Consider the following 22,877-nt stretch of genomic DNA (forward strand, 5'->3'; position numbering starts at 1 on the left):
AACAGCAAGACAGGATATATCATCTCTAACACAAATTTTCCAAAGTTAAAGCTTGATTCCAGTACCATAGTTTTTGTACTCTAACTCTGTGATGAAATAATGTATCACAGACATGATGTCACTGCTTTCACAGGTATTTCTTTTTGAAATAATTCACTCAGTTGGCGATCAGAGTAGACTTCCCACAACCACGTTCTCCAGACAAGGGCATAATGGACTTGTAAACTGGAACAGGATTTATTCTGAAATAATAAAGGGGTAAAATATAGCCAAGAATATTTACAAAGGAAGGGAAGGAGGGAGGAGGGGAGAAGAAATTTTCCTGCAACTCTCACCAAGAGATAGGAAATTCTAGTCTCAACTTTGGCCTCATTTGGCTCCAAGTAAGTTATCTGCCCTCCGGGCTTTAGCTCTGTCCTATGTAGAATTAGAACAGTTGAGAGATGGTAGCCTTGGAAGGCCCTCCCAGTTACACAGACCCTAGGGTTGTTGGTGCCAACCTGGGGTACACCCAGGGCCCACCCTGCCCAGAGGCCTAGGGAGGGAGACCCAAACACATCCATCCATTGCCCTTGAATCTGCTGTTTGTCCCTCCTAGGGCCACAGCCACCAGCACCATGTGAGTCCTCCGGACAGCATCGTATCAGGAGAGGCTGAAACATAGGAGCATTCATATGCCAAGGACTCCCATGGTCCCGGTTACCACGACTCTGGAAACTGCCAGGATGGTTGGTGCCTCCGTACGAGGAAGCCTGCTCCTCTACCAGGTGTTTCAGCCCAGGCTCCCACAGCGCCTCTGTGACCGACATGAGCACAGTGTGACTGGTCCCACTGTTCAGCTCTCGTGCTGCAGAACGTCCCCAGATGCAGAGGATTCCCAGGTCCCCCCATATCAGAACATGTAGGCTCCTGCCCTGTTCCTTACATGTTGATGATGTAACAAGTCCGCATCTGGTGACCGTTTATGGATGCAGGTCACCGGGCCTATCCAGCTCGTGTCTGGGGAACTCGTGACTGGCACAGTGCCAGTCATTAACTGCTGACTGACTGAACGAAATCAGATAAATAAGCCTGACAGCTGGGTTCAGCGGAGCAAGAGGATCAGTCTGCAGAGCCTTTAAAACAGGACCTAGGGATCCCTGGGTGGCGCAGCGGTTTAGCGCCTGCCTTTGGCTCAGGGCGTGATCCTGGAGACCCGGGATCGAATCCCACATCAGGCTCCCGGTGCATGGAGCCTGCTTCTCCCTCTGCCTATGTCTCTGCCTCTCTCTCTCTCTGTGACTATCGGAAAAAAAAAAAAAAAAAAAAACAGGACCTAAAACAGGTTAGGATCATTAAATAGAAATTGTTCCCTAAGAATTCCGCCTCCATTATCAGGACTCAGGAGTCAGTGTGCTCGTGTTCTCGTTACTTGGTCGTCACATCTGAAGGGCAGACTCTGTGCTAAACATAGTCAAAGCCCCAGTCCTGACAATGACCCACGAAACCAGACAAGACCCCCCAATCTGTGACAGGTCCACCTCACGCCCCCTATCCCCCCTGCGGTCCTGACTCCCTGGGTGCAGGCTGTCTAGCCGCCCCACATTGCTCCAGCCCAGGACCTCCGAGTTTGCTGTTCCTTCCATCAGGAATGCTCGTCCGCTCCCCGTCTGCGTAGCCTGCTCCCCAAGGGCTGCCACTAGTCAGCCGTGCGCCACCTCGCACCTTGTATTCCTCTCAAGGTCTCCTATCTGCCCGAAGCACTAACGCATCCAAGCTGTCATGTACTTTGCGTGTCTACCACGTGGGTGAAGTAAGCACCGTGGACACATAGGGCTCTGTCTGCTGGTTTGGCTGCTATGGCCCCTGGTTCCAGAACACTCCTTGGCACTGAGCAGGCAAAACCAATGAAGGAAAAATACAAACAGAATGCATCCCCACAATGAGGCCGGGGTCTGAATGCTTGCTTCTTAGGAACAAACAAAACGAAAACCCGGCAAAGCAACCTGCTGCAACTGCTCTGCAACTGCTCTACACGGTCAGTTAAGACAACACTTTGAAACTCCAACCCAACATCCCTTTCTGTTACCTTTCTGTAACCGCATGTGTGATTCGGGAACTTACAGTACAAAGCATTGTTTCCAAATGCAAAGTCCTGTTTCCACACAGCTACTTTCAAAGGAGTTGTTTCACCATTGTATCTAATTGGGCACAGTGGGCTCCTTTCATTGCAACAAAAATTATCAGATTTCTCATCTACTCTGAAATACTCAAAATGATAACCTAAGTGAGAAATAGTTCATGGACCAGAACCTCACCATCTCACGGTGTACAATTCAGCGGTTTTCACTGTATTCACACGGTTGTATGAGTTATCACCGCTAAAGTTTCAGCACCCCAAAAAGAACCCCCAGACCCACTAGGAGTCATCTCCTGTTTCTCCTCTTCTCTTACCCTGGCAGCCACTAACCTGCTTTTCATCACTATGGATTTGGGTATTCAAGTCGAAGATGTTTTTAACACATGAGCTACATATTCAAACCCCTGTTAAGTTTTTAAAACCTTGCCTGAGCTCCATGTTGTATTAACCAAGTCACTTGTCTTCCTCTTGGCACGAGTTCCTGGAACCACAAAAATGTTGGTGCTGCCTGTACCTTACAGGGCTAAGACGGTGGGTGTGGAGCCTGGGGTGGGGGATGGTGAGGTGGGGTGGAGGAGCTGAGCATCCCAGCCACGTGGTGGGTTTCTTTTCAAAATATGAAACTCACGGAACAAATGAGATCAGTGGTAAGAAGAGGAGGAGGATGATGGAAGAAGGGAAACTATCTCCAAAATCTCCCAATGTCTAAAGATGAGACTGAGAAGGACACTGTAGACAACCCTGGTCACACTTCACGTCCCAGCCTTTTCCTGCCTGTGGCTGGTGAACAGAGTGTGCCACCACCATGCCCCTTAGGGAGGGAGAAAGGGATTTTAAGGGGAGGACAATGGATAAAACAAAGAGGGAGTGCATAATTCCCTCTTCTTTGGGTAAGATAATTCGGTGTCCTACATAAACACAAATAATAATGTGGCCTGGAGTGTTGGGGCCAGGAGGGAAGGGAAACTCCTCAAGATGGAGGATACCCCAAAATGGCTGAGGTTCCTGTCACCACCTCCACTTGGGACACCAATGGACCAATGACCTGCTGACAGCTTGACGCAGACCCTTACACCTCCCCTTTGGATTTCCCCCAACTGAACCCAATGCCCTTCAAACCCCAGAGGAGGAAGTCACCTTTGACTGGTCGAATTGCAATCCTTCCTTTGCATAGTGAGGGTCACTCTGACTGGTTGGATTGCAATCCTTCCTTTGCATATGAGCCAACCAATAGGAAACCGTTCTGCCTTACAACGTTATGTAAACCCCCTACCACCTTATCTTGGCGCGACTTCCCCCGACTCACTCTCTTTCCCCCATGAGTCGTGGAACCTCGCCCGAGAGTGCCTGTAATAAAATCTGTTCTTGGATCCTCACTTGCCTTGGTGGTCTCATTTCCATTTAGTTACTAAAAAACCTAACATGGAGTAGACATTCAATGAGTGTTAGCTGAACGTCTTAATGTCATTAATAATGAACTGATGATGTATGTGGAAGCTCCTTATAAAAATACACAACACTGTACAGATGCATTATTCATAGTTCCTGATCTAATTTCTTCTCCTTAAAGTCATTCCATCACTGTCAGGAATTACTTGGATCGACTTAGACCTATAGTGGCGGGGGAGTTTATCATCTTCTTGAGGAGACTGGAAGAAAGGAAGTGAACTTGCCAGAAAAACTTTGCAAATGCAGAGTGATACCAATAAGGAAATTCCAACCTAAGGGTGCTTCTATGGGGCCTCTGTAGTGCAGGAAAGGATGGGCACAGGAAAGGGGGGGTGGGGGACAACAGCTGAAATTTGAGGGATCATAGTCACTAAAGTCAGGCTGTTTTGCTCAAGCCTAATGGAAAGGCTTGAGATTTCTTGACATCTTACCTGAGAATAGAATTTAAACTGGAACCTGCCACAGAATTGCTAAATTCAACTTCCACATCCTCTAAGGCAAATCTTTCCAAGACTTCGAAGGTTCTGTTTGATTCCTTGGAAATAACAAACACTTGCTTGCACTTCTCAGTAAAGTCTTCATGATGGTAACATTCAAAGTTGTGCTTATAGTCTTTGTGCACAAAAAGTAAGTTTTAGTACCTTAGATTGGTTTCACATTTTCCATTACATATGGTTATTATAAATGCCCAGGAAGTATCTCCCCTTCTGTAACCATATCCTCTTCTTTCTATGTTGGCACCATATTTCATAGCCCATTGCATAATGAAAGCAGACAACAGACAAGCCATTTAATCTTTCTAAAGCTCTTTGTATATGAGATCCTACTTAGGATTGCAAGTTATTTCCTGACCTCAGAATAACAAGGGCAAAAAAAATAAAATTTAAAAACTGAATTTGCTACATACATCCACTCATCTTTTTATGTTGTTATCTAAGTATTAAGTGACCTAATTCAATCTTGTGGCAAATGTGTATATGTCTATCCATAGCTGAGGCTGGGAGAACAGGGTATATTTTTGGACAAGATGCCCTAATACAATGACAATGGTGGGTACAGATGTAGCTCTGCCACTGGGCAACCCCTTAAATTCTCTGGTAAAATAAAGGGCAGAACCAGACACTTGGATCTTTGAGCAATTCCTCCTACTTTCAATTTACTTTAACTCTAAACTCAGAGTTTAATTGAAGTCAAGGAGTTCTGGACTGCCAAAAGGCCCTTCTGTCCCTAAAGACACTTAGATCCCCCAAGGTTTGGCTTTTGCTTTTGTTTTAAAGGACGGAGGCAGTTATGCATGAAAATGAATGCCAGGTAGATTAACCTAGTAGATTCACCAAATACTTACCTTGTACCTCCACATTAACTGGGCTGCCCCATGGTTCCGGTTAGAGCCAAACAGACCTGGATGACCTACAGTCTGGCCAAAGTCAGCTTCAAATTTCAAGATCTTAGATAGAATTGGGAATGATCCCACAGTCTAATGAGTCGCTTGAGGTAAACCTGAACCTCACCCACTAATCTCAAGGATCTCCAAGGACCTCAGAGATGTTTCTAAGAGTTAAGAGTATGAACCAATGGCTCTACATCACCTTACAACACCCACTGGCTTCCCAAATGGCCTTTTGCTACCCACCCCCAACCCCCATCAGATTTTGGAACCACCTGAGTGATTAAAGGGTATCAAAGATACAAAAGAAAAATAATATAGCAAGTGTTTCTAAAGCCTTTTTTATTTTTGTATATTTTTTATTGGAGTTCAATTTGCCAACATATAGTATAACACCCAGTGCTCATCCTGTCAAGTGCCCCCCTCACTGCCCGTCCCCCAGTCACCCCATCCCCCTGCCCACCCCACCTCCCCTTCTACTACCCCTTGTTCGTTTCCCAGAGTTAGGAGTCTCTCATGTTTTGTCACCCTCTCTGATATTTCCCACTCATTTTCTCTCCTTTCCCCTATAATCCCTTTCACTATTTTTTATATTCCCCAAATGAATGAGACCATATAATGTTTGTCCTTCTCCGATTGACTTACTTCACTCAGCATAATACCCTCCAGTTCTGGAGGGTTTTAAAGCCTTTTTTATAATTCATCCATACTGTAACTTCTAATCCACACATTTGGTCTACATATCATACATTCAAAACTAAAGTCTATTTTTCAATAATAACTAAAATCAAAGGCTAAGGAGAATATTATGGAGAAGCATCCTGTCTCTAGTCCAAATATACAAATAGGCTAGGTTCTTGAACACAGTAGGAAATATTAATCAATATATGCAATTTGGATTGACTATCACAGAATAACACTATTAACCATATTTCAAGCTTTAGCCAAATGCATATGTTCTTCCAGGACTAATATGTTGTTATTCATTCTCATCAGCTATTTACTCTGTGCCTAACATGTGTCAAGCATTGTTTTTAGGTATTCTACACACACACAATTATTCTCAAGATGGTTAATGTTAACCTGTTATATAGAAGAAGAAACTAATGCTTACCAGGATCATCATTTGCTCAAGGTCACACCCAGCTGGGAACTGTAAATCTGAGATCTGAGAACATGCGTGTTCTTAGACAACCTAAAACTCCAACCTTGTAGTAAATATTCAGGATATTTTTGGGCACTCAACACCCATCACCCTACTCTGGTTTCAGTAACAGCCCCAGATTATCACCCAATATCCCACCCTGTCTCAACGCTCAGTTCATGTTATTCCAGTGGGTCTGACTCCACCTCCAGCTCTAGACATGGCATATGACCCAGGATTAGCCAATCAGAGCATCACATTCTTTTGGCACCAGTGATTTTTTTTTAATTAATTTATTTTTTTGGAGTTCAATCTGCCAACATATAGCATAACACCCAGTGGCACCAGTGACAAAGTCAGATACAAGCTTATGGTTCCAGTCAGGCTAATCAGAGACAGAAAGACTCAGTGCTAGGATTTTGAGCCACTTCTGCTTGACTTGAACTTGGAGCTACTACAGCCACCTACCTTCCATGATGGAGGAGCCAAGGAATTGAATCAATATCAAGAGAGCAGATCCATGCTGAGAAATAGTAAGAAACCAGGGCAGATAACATCAACTGAGCCACTGGTTGAAGCCTGAGCTGAACCAGACCTAATCCTGAGCTTTAAAGTTATAGAAGCTAATAAATGCCCTTTTTGTTAAAGCCAGTTTGAGTCACCTCCCAACCCAAAGAATTATGATTGACACAATAGTCTTTTCTAGGACTCCAAAATGATTTGGCTTGTAGGGAGAGTTGAGCAGCACTAGTAGGATTTTACCACCCACCTCCCTCCCCACCAGCACTGCATTCAAATGAGTTTAGGTGAGTCAACTCTTTCTCGTTCAGTTCCACATAGATCCATCCACTCCCTTGATAAGGACTATTGCCTGCCTGACCCCTGAAAGCATTTGGGAATGCACCACCTGCCATCACTTTGCAATCTCACATTAATTGGGCCCTTACAAGAATAATTCATAACCTTTTTTGGGTCATTGAACCTTTTGAGAATATGATCAAAGACACAGGCCATCTTCCTACTGCCCCCAACACTGATATGCATGTAAACATTCTATTTTTTATATAATTTTAAGGGCATCAAGGACCTCTCCCAAAGTCTGTCTAGGTGAAAAATCTCTGCCATACTCTAATATTGTTCTGCCCTTTTATTCTATATGTGTCTATGAGATGCTATTCTCAAAAATAAATGTAATCATTTAGAAGTCTAATGTCTTCAGACATTTAGAGGCAGAATGGCAAGCTGTGCTTCTCAGACTTTAATGTGTATGCAACCCACCTGGTCATCTTATTCAAATGTAAACGCTTATTCAGTAGATCTGGAATGCCTTTCTAACAAGGTCCTTGATAATGTTGAGGTGGCTGGTCCACAGATTACTGAGTAGTAAGGGTGAAAGAACATAAGCATGGATTTTGGAGTCCAAATGACCTGGATTCAAAATCTGGAATGATCCCTCACTAATGATGTGACATTAGATAAGTCACTTAACTGCTATACAGCAGTTTTCATTTGCTCATCTGTAAAACAGAATTATAGTACCAACCCTGCAGGGATAAACCTTGAAGATTAAATGTAAAAACATGCAAAAATCACTCAAAAATTAATAAAAGTTCCCTTTCCTTTAGATCAGGGTTTCTCAACCTTGGCATTATTGGCATTTTGGGTTTAGATCACGGTTTCTCAACCTTGGCATTATTGACATTTTGGGTTGGAAACTCTTTATTATGTGGGCTGTCTTTTGCTCTGCAAGATGTCAAGCAGTATTCCTGACCTCCACCCATTAAGATGCCAGGAGCACTACCCTAATTCTGACACCAAAACATCTTCAGACAGGATGGCTGGATGGCTCAGTAGTTGAGTGTCTGCCTTTGGCTCAGGTTGTGACCTCAGGATCCTGAGATCGAGTCCCACATCAGGCTCCCCACAGGGAGCCTGCCTCTCCCTCTGCCTAGGTCTCTGCCTCTCTGTGTGTCTCTCATGAATAAACAAACCTTTTTTAAAAAAATGTCTTCAGGGCAACTGTGGTGGTGCAGCGGTTTAGCGCCACCTGCAGCCCAGGGTGTGATCCTGGAGACCCTGGATTGAGTCGCATGTCGGGCTCTCTGCATGGTGCCTGCTTCTCCCTCTGCCTGTGTCTCTGACTCTCTCTCTGTGTGTCTCTATGAATAAATAAATAAAAACCTTTAAAAAAAAAATGTCTTCAGAGTAGGCCCAATGCCCGGTGGGGGGACAACTGGCCCTGGTTGAGAAGGGCCACATTAACTGCTGGATATTTTAGGCCTTTTCTCAGCTCCTGAACTTCCTAAATAATCTTCCATAACCCTTATTTTTACTTGTATTTCCAGTTTCAGAAATTTTCAAATGAAGAAATGCATGTTACAGAAGTATGCTAACAATTTTAAATGCTTAGAGAATATTCTCAATCATTTAAACAGCCCTCTTACAAGGAAGACATGGAAAACATATTGACTTTATGTTGATACAGACTATCTCCACAGTTACTTACCTATATTTTCAATCATTAATGTGTCTGGGTAAAGTTGTTCTATCACAACTGACCAGTCCTTAAAAACCAGCTCACCCAACTCATGGAGATCTTTATAAAATCGAACAGGGAGGCCTTTACTAATAATCTTGGCCTTCAGCTTTTCAATCTTTAATTTTTCTTCGTCATTCAGAGAGCCTGAGGACAGCCTCTCCTTTTCCTCATCTAAAGTCTTCAGCAGCGTGCTTCCACTCCTAAAGTAAAAATACTAAAACGGAGACTCATTCCGAAATGCTGCTTGGATGATCTCAAACTCTGTCAAAGTGTAGTTGGGATTCTCCAGGACCCAAGAGTAACTTTTTTTTTTTTTTTTTTGTAACCATTTTTTGCAGGAACATAGAGATTCTGCTCTACGGTGGATAAACTGGACAAGTCTGTCACTTTGGAGATCATTAAAAGCATGTGGTCAGGGACAAAGTCCCCGTATGTCTGACCCAACATGCCAATGAAAAAGGGGAAGCAGCTATTCACATAGTCAAGACAGAGCTTCGGTTCTGGGAGTGGAGACAAGAATGCTGTCTAAACAGGTTGGAGGGTAAGGGTGGTGAGGCCTTTAACCCTGACCACCTGAGGTCTACAGCTTTGAAATAAGTGCCCGGGGACTGCAGAGTTCATTAAGTTGAGGGAAGATGTAGTTGGCCAAAAAGTCTCTCTCTTCTTGAAAATCCTTCAGAGTTGAGCAGATGTAAGGCTGAATGGGTTTCTGGCACTTTAAGACAAATTGGGTATGCCTGTCTACATTTGCCTTTGGGCTTATTTCACTTTGCTCAGGGGATGACATCATGTTTAAAACATAACAATTTTCATCCTGGCATAGCTGCCGATCTCCACTGCTTCTAAGACTTCCACTTTGAAAACTTTCCCCAAGATGGTTTCTTTCTTATTGACACATGAAGGGGAGAAGTGTCAACCAACAGACAGATTAGAGCTGAAAATCTAGTTTAAGTTAGGACTGAAAAAGAAAAAAAAATCATTTTAGGATTAAAGGAAGTTCATATTGCCTCTGTTTTCCCCAAAGCTTTGCTGAAGAGCTGAGAACCACAAGGTGAGCAGGCACTGGACACAGGGCCCTTCCCCTTTTCCCCAGCCTCCATTCTATCTTCCCAGTATTCCTTCCACCCACTGCTACTTCTGCCCCCAATGAATTTGGAAATTATGCAAGAAGACTTCCTGAGAATATGAAAAGGGAGACAAATCCAGAAAAGGATCTTCATGTCTCTAGGAGTAGAATTATCCAAGACTCATGATCAAGACCAGAGGCAAGAACGAAAACAGGGATGAGGTTGAGGTCAGGACAAGAAGAAGATACCAAGGTGTCACAAGGCCCAAGACCAGTACTGCACCTGACATCTGAGAGACACAAAGAAGTTGGGATCTAAGACCTTAATAGAGTTCTGTGATTTTTTTTTTTAAATCTTAAGTTGAGCAGGCTCATAAAAATTCCATCCACCTGCATGAACTGGGAATTTAATTCCACTGAGCTAATGATAAAACACATGCCCTCCAACACGCATGTAGATATCCTTGCACCTTGCTCAGAGGCAAAAAATTAAATGAAAACTATCTCTTTTTATGGGCTTTTTCTTTTTTTAAAAAATATTTTTAATTTTTTTTCAACTTATTTATTTATGATAGTCACAGAGAGAGAGAGAGAGGCAGAGACACAGGCAGAGGGAGAAGCAGGCTCCATGCACCGGGAGCCCGATGTGGGATTCGATCCCAGGTCTCCAGGATCGCGCCCTGGGCCAAAGGCAGGCACCAAACCGCTGCGCCACCCAGGGATCCCTATGAGCTTTTTCTTAATGCAACTCATTTTCATACCAAGCATTGAATTTTTGTTTATGTTTTTTGCCTTCACCTAAAGAGAAACATCATGTTATTGTGTACAGGGCAATTTTTCATCCAGATCACCTGACAAGAATAATTCAGTACCTTTTAAAAAATGTTTTAAGCCTTTTGCTTTTAATTGTCACAACTGTTCAATAATAGATAATATTGCCACCCTACTTACAGATGAAGAAATAAAAGTCCAAACAGGATAAGCAACATGTCCAAAGTCACTTGGCTAGGGAATGGAGAGCTAGGATCTAACCACAGGTTAGCCTGACTCCAGAACAAATACATTATAGTGTCTCCAAATTACAGAGATAATGAAATACCATAAATCAATGGTGGGAAATAACTATCCAATAAACGATATTGTAATAAATAGGTGGCAATTTGAAATTAGTTTAAGCTGTACTCTCACACTACTGCACCAAAAAAATAAAAATAAAAAAACCCCACACAACTAAAAAATGACAGAATAGCTGCTTTATTAACACGTTGACTTCTTCCCTGCTGTGTAAGAGCCTAGAATTAGATTATCAGCTCTTGCAAATATCCGCTTTCTCCTAGTCCCATGCAATCAGAGGTCATTTCTATTTTCGTCTCTACCATGTCCTCAACATGGTATGACTGGCTGGCTAAGAGTAAGTGAGAGGTAAATATTTGTTGAATGAAAAAAATTAATTATTAAATGAAAAGAAAATATAATTAAATATTTATCAAACCTGGCAAGGACTTCCAAAACTTAGGAGCTGTAGAAGAAGCCATAAAAGATGGGCAGCTATGGTTACATTTTTAAAAGACTGTAAAAGGCAATCAATAGACTGTAAAAAATATTTGCCACAAATAAATTTATCTTTATTCTAAAAAACAACCCTGGCATCCTAGAAGACATACAAGCAAAAGATACAAACAGATAAAAAGAAACAATACAGGGTAGCCCACCTCCTTCAGCCCAGGGCGTGATCCTGGAGACCGAGTCCCACGTCAGGCTCCCTGCTTGGAGCCTGCTTCTCCCTCTGCCTGTGTCTCTCTCTGCCTCTCTCTCTCTCTCTCTCTCTCTCTCTGTGTCTCTCATGAATAAATAAATAAAATCTTAAAAAAAATACAAGAATATATATAAAAGCACACGCAACATTTCTAGAATTCAAAAAATATTTTTAAAGCAATGATATATAGATTTTTAAGCATGTAACATTGGTGAAACTTATATATAGCTACGGAACTATAAACTGGTAACTTTGTGAGGCTTTGAAGGTATATTTAGAAAATAAATGACAATATATTTCAAGATATATTAAAGTGTTTATAACTTTTGACTCAGTGATTCTACTTTCTGGGACTCCAAGGAACTAATCAAAAGAGCAAAAAATGATAGCCATTAAGAAGTCATTACATTGTTTATGACAGAAATGGTAAAAATAAAGCAAACTATGTGGTCTTTCCATTGCTAAGGGAATAACTAAAAGGATAAAAGTATAACCACAGATGGCAGGCTGTATGTCTGTTAAAAAGACAGCTATGAAAAATGAACTATTGGGACTTCATCAAGCTAAGAAGCTTTTGCACAGCAAAAGAAACAGTCAACAAAACTAAAAGGCAACCTACAGAATGGGAGAAGATATTTGCAAATGACATATCAGATAAAGGGCTAGTATCCAAGATCTATAAAGAACTTATTAAACTCAACAGCAAAGAAACAAACAATCCAGTCATGAAATGGGCAAAAGACATGAAGAGAAATCTCCCAGAGGAAGACATAGACATGGCCAACACGCACATGAGAAAATGCTCTGCATCACTTGCCATCAGGGAAATACAAATCAAAACCACAATGAGATACCACCTCACACCAGTGAGAATGGGGAAAATTAACAAGGCAGGAAACCACAAATGTTGGAGAGGATGCGGAGAAAAGGGAACCCTCTTACACTGTTGGTGGGAATGTGAACTGGTGCAGCCACTCTGGAAAACTTGTGGAGCTTCCTCAAAGAGTTAAAAATAGACCTGCCCTACGACCCAGCAATTGCACTGCTGGGGATTTACCCAAAGATACAGATGCAATGAAACGCCAGGACACCTGCACCCTGATGTTTCTAGCAGCAATGTCCACAATAGCCAAGCTGTGGAAGGAGCCTCGGTGTCCATCGAAAGATGAATGGATAAAGAAGATGTGGTTTATGTATACAATGGAATATTACTCAGCCATTAGAAACGACAAATACCCACCATTTGCTTCAATGTGGATGGAACTGGAGGGTATTATGCTGAGTGAAATAAGTCAATCAGAGAAGGACAAACATTATATGGTCTCATTCATTTGGGGAATATAAAAAATAGTGAAAGGGAATAAAGAGGAAAGGAGAAAAAATGAGTGGGAAATATCAGAAAGGGAGACAGAACATGGAGACTCCTAACTCTGGGAAACGAACAAGAGGAGGTGAGAAGGGAGGTGGTTGGGGGGTGGGGATGACTGAGTGACGGGCACTGAGGGGGGCACTTGGTGGGATGAGCACTGGGTGTTATGCTATATGTTGGAAAATTGAACTCCAATAAAAATTTAAAAATTAAAAAAAAATAAATATAACTATGCTAGGGGGAAAAAAAAGACAGCTATGGACTTCTCCCTGTAGCCATGATGGAATAATAGGGACTAGACTTACTTATCCTCTTCGGAAAATTGGAAAACTGGACAAAATCTTTTAAATAGCTTTTTTTTCAGATATTAAACATCAGGCAGTATGGGAGTGTGAATCCTGAGAGAAGTAAACTAGAGAAGTATATCAGAAAAAGATTTCAGAACAAAGAGTATTATTAGGAAAACAGAGTGATGTTACATAATAATAAAGCAGTCCACCAAGAAGGCATAACAACCCTAAGAGTGTGTGTACCTAACAAGAGAGCTCCAAAATACACAAAGCAAAAACTGGCAGAAATGAAAGGAGAGATAGACTAAACCTTAATATAGTTAGAGATTTCAACATTCCCATTCATATATTATGTATTTTATGCTACAACAGCAGAGTTGAGCAGTTGAGTCTGGGAGCAGGCTTTAAGTACAAAGCCTGAAGTATTTTCTATCTGGCTCTTTAGATGATGTTTTGCTGACCTCCATTCTAGGCCACAAACGAAAACTAGGCAAAGCTGAAAGAAGTGAAATTATATAAAGTATATTCTCTAACCACAATGGAATTAAATTAGAAACTGGTAATAGAAAGATACCTGAAAATTTCACAAATTGGGGGAATTAAACATTACATTTCTAAATTTCTAAAATCATGGGTGGAAGAGAAAGTAAAAAAGGAAAATTAGAACAGTGATAGAAAGTAGATCACTGCTTGCCTGGTGGAGGATGGGGAAGAAAATAACTTGCAAGGGTTACCAGGGAACTCTAGGAGAAGATAATTTTTTTTTTTTAAAGCTTTTATTTATTTGAAAGAGAGAGAGAGAGCACAAGCAGGGTACAAAAGTAGAGGAAGAAGGAGATTCCCCGCTGAACAGGGAGGCCAAAGCGGGGCTCGATCCCAGGACCCTGAGATCATGACCTGAGCTAAAGGCAGATGCTTAAATGACTGAGCCACCCAGGTGCCTTGGGAATTTTAATTATAGGGGTGGTTAGGTATAGGCATTCATCAAAATTTATCAACTGAACATTTAAAATAAATTTAAATTTTATGTAAATTATACTGTCACAAAGTTATTTCTTAAAAAGTCTGAGAACTAGCAAGAAGAAAATATTTATAAGTGCTAGGTGAAAAGAAAAAAAAAAAGGAAAGGCCATATAATAACAACAGTGTCAACGAAACACAGCTAAGTATTGGAAACAGCACAGTATAGAGGTGAAAGCTCAGAAGACCAACTCCCTGGATTCAAGTTCTTTCAGTAAGTTTAATTTCACCATGCTTCAGTTTCCTCACCTGCAAAATAGTGATAATAGTACCTACATCATAAAATAGTTGAGAAGATCAAACAAGTTGTTATATGCAAAATGCTAAGAACAGTACCTATAACAAATATTCAATGAATGTTACTATCATTATTAGAGGGCATCTGAGTGGCTCAGTCCATTAAGCACCTGCCTTTGGCTCAGTCATGATCCCAGGGTCCTGAGATCAAGCCCTGTATCAAGCTCCCTGCTCAGCGGGGGAACCGGCTTCTCCCTCTCCCCACACTTCAACCTCTCTCACCATCTCTCTCTCTCTTAAATAAAACCTTCAAAAATATATATTATCAGAAAAAATGCACATGAGAAAAAAACAGGAAACAAAAATATGGTAGCTATGTTAGAGTGGCTAATGATGGGCAGGCAGCCTGGTGGCTCAGCAGTTTAGCGCTGCCTTTGGCCCCGGGCGTGATTTTGAAGACCAGGGATGAAGTCCCACAGCGGGCTTCCTGCACGGAGACTGTTTCTCCCTCTGCCTGTTTCTCTGCCTCTCTCTCTCTGTGTCTCTCATGAATAAATAAGTAAAATCTTAAAAAAGAAAAAAAAAAAGAATGGCTGATTGAGGCATATCTATTTCTCTAATCAAAACAATTCTAGCTTTATTTTATAATTAAAATTTTTAATTAAAAAATAATCATTTTCACAGATGCCTGGATGGTTCAGTTGTGACTCTTGGTCTTGGGGTTGTGGTTCAAGCTCCATGCTGGGTTAAAAATAAAATAAAAATAAAATCTTAGGGGTGCCTGGTGGTTCAGTCAGTTACACATCCGTCTTCAGCTCAGGTCTCAGGGTCCTGGGATCAACCCCTGTGTGGGGTTCCCTGCTCAGTGGGGAGTCTGCTTGTCCTTCTCCTTCTGCCCCTCCCCACTCCATTCATTTTCCTCTCTCTCAAATAAATAAAAATCTTTTTAAAAAATATTTTTAAAAAAGATAAAAAGAAACAATACAGGGTAGCCCAGGTGGCTCAGAGGTTCTATTTCTAAAAAATAGATAGTAATAATCTCAACAGCTTGCTCCACAACTGCTAATAATGAGCCTTCCCAGTTTTTGCAGAAATAGGGGATTAAGAGGTGGGGAGTGCAAGAGGGACCTAAATAGAAGGAGTTATTTTGTAGTGGAAACAAAATATAGAAAAGACATGACATTTAATTTTCAAAACAATTTAAGGCAAAAAAAATTTAACTAGAAAACTTCATTATTACCATAAGTGGAAAACCCTTATCATATGTCACAAATAGATAGTAGCCATAAAAATAAATGCATTAAAAAGGAAACAGTGTGAAAAAAACCTCTAAATACATTTCTCTTTTTACTGAATAGATTAACATGTACTTATTAGAGACATTTAAGACAAACTTGTACCAAACTTTCTCTTGGCCTAACCAAAAAGACTGAAATAGTGTGCAACATTTATAGCAGAGAATCAAAGTTACTTAACTTCTGCCCCTGGCCCATCTGATAGCAGCAAGGGGCATCAGAGTGGGTACACTCCCACAGATGGAGCCCCCTGCCTCAAACTGACTGATAGTAGTTCCTGCACCTGGAGATCTGGATATGACCACCACACCCTTGCGATGGGATTAAATGAGACTTTGCATAATAAGCACCTCATAAGCTTTTTTTAAATAAAAATTTGTTTCAACACTGCTAAAATGGACTTCTCATAAGGAAATATCCTTCCCAAAAGAGTTCTTAAGCAAGTTATCACTGTTTAATTTATTTATAATCTACAAGGTCCATACTAAGCCCTCAATGTTTGCTATTCCTATTGTTGTGTTAATATTCTTTACTATAAATGTTTGCCTTCATATTTTGTGATAAAGCAGCCTCAACAGTATTACTCCATGCATCACTGTACTTTATAAGTTTTCAGAATATCTATAAACTGCTCAAAATTTCCTCTGACCTTTTACAGAAACATCTCTTAATATTTTAAGGCTTAGAAATTTCTAGAATCAGGGATGTCTGGGTGGCTCAGTCGCTTAAGTGTCTACCTTCAGCTCAGATCATGATCCCAGGGTCCTGGACTGAGCCCCTCATCAGGCTCCCTGAGCCCCAGCAAGGACTCCGCTTCTTCCTCTCCCTCTGCCCCTACTGCGGGCTTGTGTGCTTGCTCTGTTTCTCTCTCAAATAAATAAAATCTTTTTAAAAAATGTCTATTTTCAGGGGATCCCTGGGTGGCTCAGCGGTTTGGCACCTGCCTTCGGCCCAGGGCGTGATCCTGGAGTCCCGGCATCGAGTCCCACGTTGGGCTTCCTGCATGGAGCCTGCTTCTCCTCTGTGTCTCTGCCTCTCTCTATCTGTGTCTCTCATGAATAAATAAATGAGGTCTTTAAAAAAAAAATGTCTATATTCAAACGCCACACTCCCTGCTCCCCATTCATAATGATGCAGGTTCTGACTTTGGTAATTGTACCCGTGACAGCCCCAGATTTTAAGCTTCTAATGCATTTTTTAAAATGTCAATAGGTGGGAATGTAAATTGGTACAACTATTCTAGCGGGCAATTTTTGGTACCCAAACCCTTTTAAATCAAGGCACATTTTTTACCAAGCATTCCAATTTTAAAAATTCATTTTGTATATAAGGATTTATCTATAAGGGTTTTCATTGCAGAAATATTTATGATGGCTTAAAAACTGGTTATAACCTAAAGCCTAACAATAATAAGTTGTACAATTACAGCATAGTCATGACATGATATAGTACATAACCAAAGATATCTTGTAAAAACATTCACATGGGAAAATGTTTACCATATATGGACAAGAGAAAAAAGAAAGTTGAAACAGTATTATTGTGTGATCTCAATGTTAATTTAAAAATTTATGTGTTGGGATCCCTGGGTGGCTCAGCTGTTTAGTGCCTGCCTTCCGCACAGGGTGGGATCCTGGAGACCCAGAATTGAGCCCGTCAGGCTCCCGGCATGGAGCCTGCTTCTCCCTCTACCTGTGTCTCTGCCTCTCTCTCTGTGTCTCTCATGAATAAATACATAAAATCTTTAATATATATATATATGTGAAATTTTAATGTATACTCCAAGATGCTAATAATGACATATTTCATTAAGGCTCTAGGTTATTTTAATTTCCCTCCTTAACCTTTTTTTTTTTAATTTTCAAATTTTTTCATAATACACATTCATGACTTTTGAAATTATAAAAACATCAATTTTTTTTTTTTTTTTAAGTGTTTCAAACTCTAAAGTAGTCAAGAGGTATGTGGTGGCTAGGACAATGTAAGAAATTTTTAAAGTAGGAATTCTACTTTGATCTGCAACATCATTTAATTTCTCATGACCTCAAATTTCCGAAGCTGTTTTTTAAAAAGGGTGTGTGTGAAGGGGAGGCTTGATACGGGAGACAAATTGGTATAGCCTTTTTTTTCAGAGGAATTGGTAAATACCTATAGGATTTTGAGTGCACATACATTTTGATCTATTCCAAAATGAAATATTTATCTTCCAGATAAACCTGCACAAATACAAAAATCCATGCATATTAAAGCATTCTCTGCAGCACTGGCTGAATAGTAACTGGAGACAATACAAATGCCTATGAAATAGGAGAGTAAGTTAAAAAGAATGAGACATCAGAGATGTATTAAATGGAATTAGCTAAGGTGTATTGTCCCATTTATCTTTTAAAAAATAAAAAAATTCTTGTTTTAAGATTTTTTTATTCATTTGAGAGATAGCACAAGCAGGGGTAGAAGCAGAGGGAGAGGGAGAAGCAGACTCCATGCTGAGCACGGAGCCCGATGTGGGGCTCAATCCCAGAACCTGGAGGTCATGACCTGAGCAGAAGGCAGACACTTAACCATCCGAGCCACCAAAGCGCCCCCCAAAAAATAAAAAATTTCATCTTTAATTTTACCACACATGCATACTTTGCACACATATAAACAGATCTCTAGAAGGAAGCTCTATCAGTACTGACCTCTAGAGAATAGGAGTGGTGAGGTGGGAAGAACCTAGAACTTTTACCTCTGACCTATATTTCTCTGTACCAACGGTGGTTTTTTAAACCATGAAAATATATTTATCATTTAAAACTGAAAGGGAGAGTTGTACAACTACATGATTTCCAAGATTCCTTCCAGCTCTAAAACTCTATTTAGTCTCTAATGTAAATTCTCATCAACATGGTTAATTGGATCATGCAAAACATCAACTTACCACGACTTAAAATTTAACAAATCATATTTGAAGTTCAATTTCTTTTACATTCTGCTAGTGTCCAAAGTTGACAGAGGACAATTGGATGGATAGATTTTATTTATTTATTTATTTATTTATTTATTTATTTATTTATTTAAAATTGACCTTTTTTTCTAGGGCAGACTCTGGGGAGATATTTGTTTTTAATTAGTAGATAATAAAATATAGGGGCGCCACGGTTACAAGTGGCTTAGTTGGTTAAGTGTCTGCCTTTGGCTCAGGTCTTAGTCTCAGGGTCCTGGGATCAAGTCTCACACTGGCCTCCCTGCTCAGCAGGGAGTCTGCTTTTCCTTTTCCCTCTGCCTGCCACTCCCCCTGCTTGGGTTCCATAAAAAAAAAATAAATAAGTAAAATCTTTTAAGAAAAAGACCACAAGTGAATTTAATTTAAAAGTTTTAGGAGCACCTGGGTAGCTCACTCAGTTAAGCATCTGAGTATGATCTTGGCTCAGGTCTCGATCTAACTGTTGAGTTTAAGCCCTGCATTGGGCTCCAACCTGGGTGTGGAGCTTTCTTAAAAAACAAAAGCCGGGGATCCCTGTGTGGCGCAGCGGTTTGGCGCCTGCCTTTGACTCGGGGCGCAATCCTGGAGAACCGGGATCGAATCCCACGTCGGGCTCCTGGTGCATGGAGCCTGCTTCTCCCTCTGCCTGTGTCTCTGCCTCTCTCTCTCTGTGTGACTATCATAAATAAGTAAATAATAAAAAAAAAAAAAAAAAAAAAGCCGGGGCACCTGGGTGGCTCAGTGGTTGAGCGTTCTGCCTTTGGCTCAGGTCATGATTCCAGGGTCCTGGGATCGAGTCCTGCATCAGGGTCCTAAAAGAATCCCACTTCTCCTTCTCTGTGTCTCTCATGAATAAATAAATAAAATCCTTAAAAAGAACAAAAAGCAGGTTTAAACTTTCTAATTGCATAAGAAAGTTCTACCCAGAGATTTTTATTAGCAAATATAGATAACCATTTTATAAATTCAAAGTCAATTCTCAAGCAAGATAATTTGGTGTGAATTGGGGCAAGGTACAGGGAAAAGATCACAAAAAATCCAAAATCACAGTTAAAACTAGTAAAAAAATAAGATATAATGTAAACTACAGTTACGTTAAATATTTAGAAACATATTTATTGTTCTATAGCCAATATGATACAGTTCTACAGTTTGGAAACATTAAAAAACATTACATAAATTGCTTGATGAACAACCACCAAAAAGTTAACATAAGAAAATAATTATGGTCATTTAATGTCTTCGCTTAAAAAAAATTTTTTTTTAACCTTCAAATAGGACCAAGAAGCTCTTTATCCGCTGTGTGGAGCCACATCTACTGCTACATTCTAGTATGATGGATGATGTGAGGCAGACAATCCTTTCACCAGAACTAGAGAAGATGGATAAGATACTTTATTTATTTAAGATAAGAATTTATTTAAAGACTTCAGGATTTGAGGGGACAAGATTCCAGAAAAAAAGGCAGCTTTGAGAAGTGAGCCCTACATTCTCTTGTTTTTCCTCTCAAAGTACTTGCTGATTCTTACTCCACATGGAACTTATATTCTTGGGAGAAAGCACAATATTGATAAGCAGCAGCCTCAAAGTGCTTGTGCTAGAAAGACAAAGATTGGAATTGAGGGCCCACCAAGGAGGCCCAGGAAACACCCCAGGATTTTGGTTGTATTTTCTGGATGCTCAATCTGAGGTTCCCTGCATCCCTAGTACATGCTCACAGGTGCTCTATTTTCTACTAAGCTGGAATTTTAAGTAGGTTCCATGCCCAGTGTGGGGCTTGAACTCACAACCTGGAGATTAAGACCTGAGCTGAAATCAAGAGTCTGCCGCTTAACCAACTGAGCTACCCAGGTGCCCCTACATTAAGTTTAAAAAATTTCCATTTCTGTGTGTATTTTGCAAGATTAGAGCAGGTCTGTTGGTGTTTATATATTTATCTTAATTTACCGTATTTTCATACTCGTTTTAATGTTTTTTCCCTGACTAGAGTATCTTAGGTTGACAGGGTATACAGTTATTTCACCAGTAAGAAGGAATTCCAGGGCACCCCGGTGGCTCAGTGGTTGAGCGTCTGCCTTCAGCTCAGGGCATGATCCCAGGGTCCTGGGATTGAGCCCCACATCGGGCTCCCTGCAGGGAGCCTGCTTCTCCCTCTGCCTAGGTCTCTGCCTCTGTCTGTCTCTCATGAATAATAAAATCTTTTTTTAAAAAAAAAAAAAGAAGAAAAAGAATTCCAAAATAAAAGACTTTGACTTTCCTAAGATTAATGTCAATCACTTCATTTTCTTGTCTTAGACCCTCTGAAACAGTGCAGGACAATACTAACAAAAACAGACATGTCTATCTGGTTCCTGATTCTGACTGAAACAGGTTTCAGTGTTTTGCTGTTTAGAATGATAGTTGCTATCAGTTTTTTTTGATCAAGGAATGATTTATATATAACAAAATCCACTCTTCTTTAAGTGTAGAGTTTTTAACCACCATGTGTTCTACCACCACTAAAATCAAAAGTACTTTTTTATATATCTTTGCTTCACTTTAAATAGGATACATGCACTTATGCAACTCTGCTGTTAATATTTGTTCAAGATCTGCACAGAGATTGTATCTACATTGCTTACCCCTATGCCCCCAGCACCTTGCATAACACCTGGCACACACCAGATCAACACTCGCTGAATTGATAAATGAATGAATGAACCAACCAACCAACTCACCTTGGAGCTCATCCCCATTACTTAAGCTCCCTAATTCCAACTGCTTTCCTGCCTTCATCTCCCTGGTCTGCACTCTCCCTGACTCCTCACTGCTGGGCCACACCTGCCTACCGGTTAGCTATTATTGCCCATAATGGCACCCCTTTCCCTATATAGTTTTCTCGTCCAAGAAGAGACTTACCACCACCAACAAAGGTAGTTGTTTCCAGCAGTGTCCATGGACACACAGTGTCAAAGAGAAAAACTAAAATTAGGAAGCAAGAGAATCAAAGGTAGGGTGGTGTTTAATAACAGCCTGGAGTCTAAGTTCTCGAGGAACTAGACCAAGATGGGAAGTGGAGAATAATAGGTAGAAAGTCAGAAGAGATGGGCACCCCTGGCGAGAAACAGCAAGGCTGGGATCTGAAAAAGCTGCCCTGTCCTTATACAGGGTCCAAAGACAGGGATCCCATCTTAAAGGGGTAGACAAAGCGCCAGTGCATGTCTTGCATCCTGCCTGCCTCAGTTCCCACCACCATCTGATGAAACAGCTACTCACAAGCAATGGATCTATTTTGGAGGACATGTCTCATTCTCACTTCCCTCCAGGTGCAACACAAACTAGCCACCACTGACCCCTTAAAATGGAATTTACAGTTTCAGAACTGGTTGCTTACTTGTCCAGAGCTAGAGAAAGAGATGAAGAAGTTGAGTTGTGAAATGCAGAAAAGTGAAAGAACTCATCTTTTCTAAAAGCAAAAAATAAACAGGAGTTAATACATACAAAAACGCAATTATCTGAGATTTTTGAATACAATTCTCACCCTAGTATACTCTTAAAAAGAAAAAAAAGAATATAAGCACAAAAGGATTTTAAAAAAGAAAGAAAAAGAGAGAAAGCTTTGTAAGGAACCCTTTGCTTACTAGTAACAAATGTTGGTAATTTGGGCAGATGTAAATAAGTCACCACCACAATGTGTAAACACCAACCACAGAATTAAGATTGGCAAACCTAAATAGGGGAAGTTGCGAAAAGATGACGATAGCCTGTCCCTGAAAAGCTTGTTTTCAGGAACCCGAAGACCTGAAAACACATTCAAAGTTCCATTTTCCTGGAGGAAGCAACAAGGAAGGAAGGGAGTGTCTTGTTGGAAACAAGGTCAGAGCTGCGGTGGGGGGAGAGTACGTGAAGACTTAGGTTCAAGAGACACAGAAAATATTTCCAAAGGCGCAGGCTCAGGGTGAGGGACTTCCCTCACCGGAAGACACCTGGCCCTTTGTCTTTCTAAACGCCGAGCGGGTATTTCTATGAAGTTACAAAGCCGCACAGGCTCTCGTTTGCAGCCCTACAGGTTTTGCTTTCAAATATCTGCAGGTGTATCCTCCTGCACCGCGCAAACGAGTGCTTTTTTCTCCTTTTCTGTGCTAGACAGAACTTCACGAACACGCTCTCCACCTGACAGGGATTCTAGGGCAGCTCTCCAACTTCCTCAAAGGAAGGAGAAGGAGGAGGAGGAGGAGAAGAAGGAGATGGAGAAGCAGCCG

The 22,877-nt window shown here is 40.9% G+C and overlaps 1 long non-coding RNA gene across 3 annotated transcripts in view; it reads right to left on the reverse strand.

Moving 5' to 3' along the window:
• The window catches only part of LOC140603000 (uncharacterized), a 24,195-nt gene continuing 1,318 nt past the window's right edge, over nt 1–22,877 (reverse strand). The window contains exons 1-4 of one of the 3 annotated variants that reach the window (XR_012006025.1): nt 11,417–11,564; nt 8,606–9,596; nt 4,000–4,180; nt 1–242 (exon numbers count right to left, since the gene is read on the reverse strand). This is a non-coding gene — a long non-coding RNA (uncharacterized lncRNA). Of the gene's footprint in view, nt 243–3,999; nt 5,367–8,605; nt 9,597–11,416; nt 11,565–22,877 lie in introns of those variants that run through there. The other 2 variants (XR_012006024.1, XR_012006023.1) reach the window with 2 other exon arrangements.

This window comes from Canis lupus, chromosome 13, assembly GCF_048164855.1.
Source record: "Canis lupus baileyi chromosome 13, mCanLup2.hap1, whole genome shotgun sequence".
In the NCBI taxonomy this organism is placed as follows: Eukaryota; Metazoa; Chordata; class Mammalia; order Carnivora; family Canidae; genus Canis; species Canis lupus.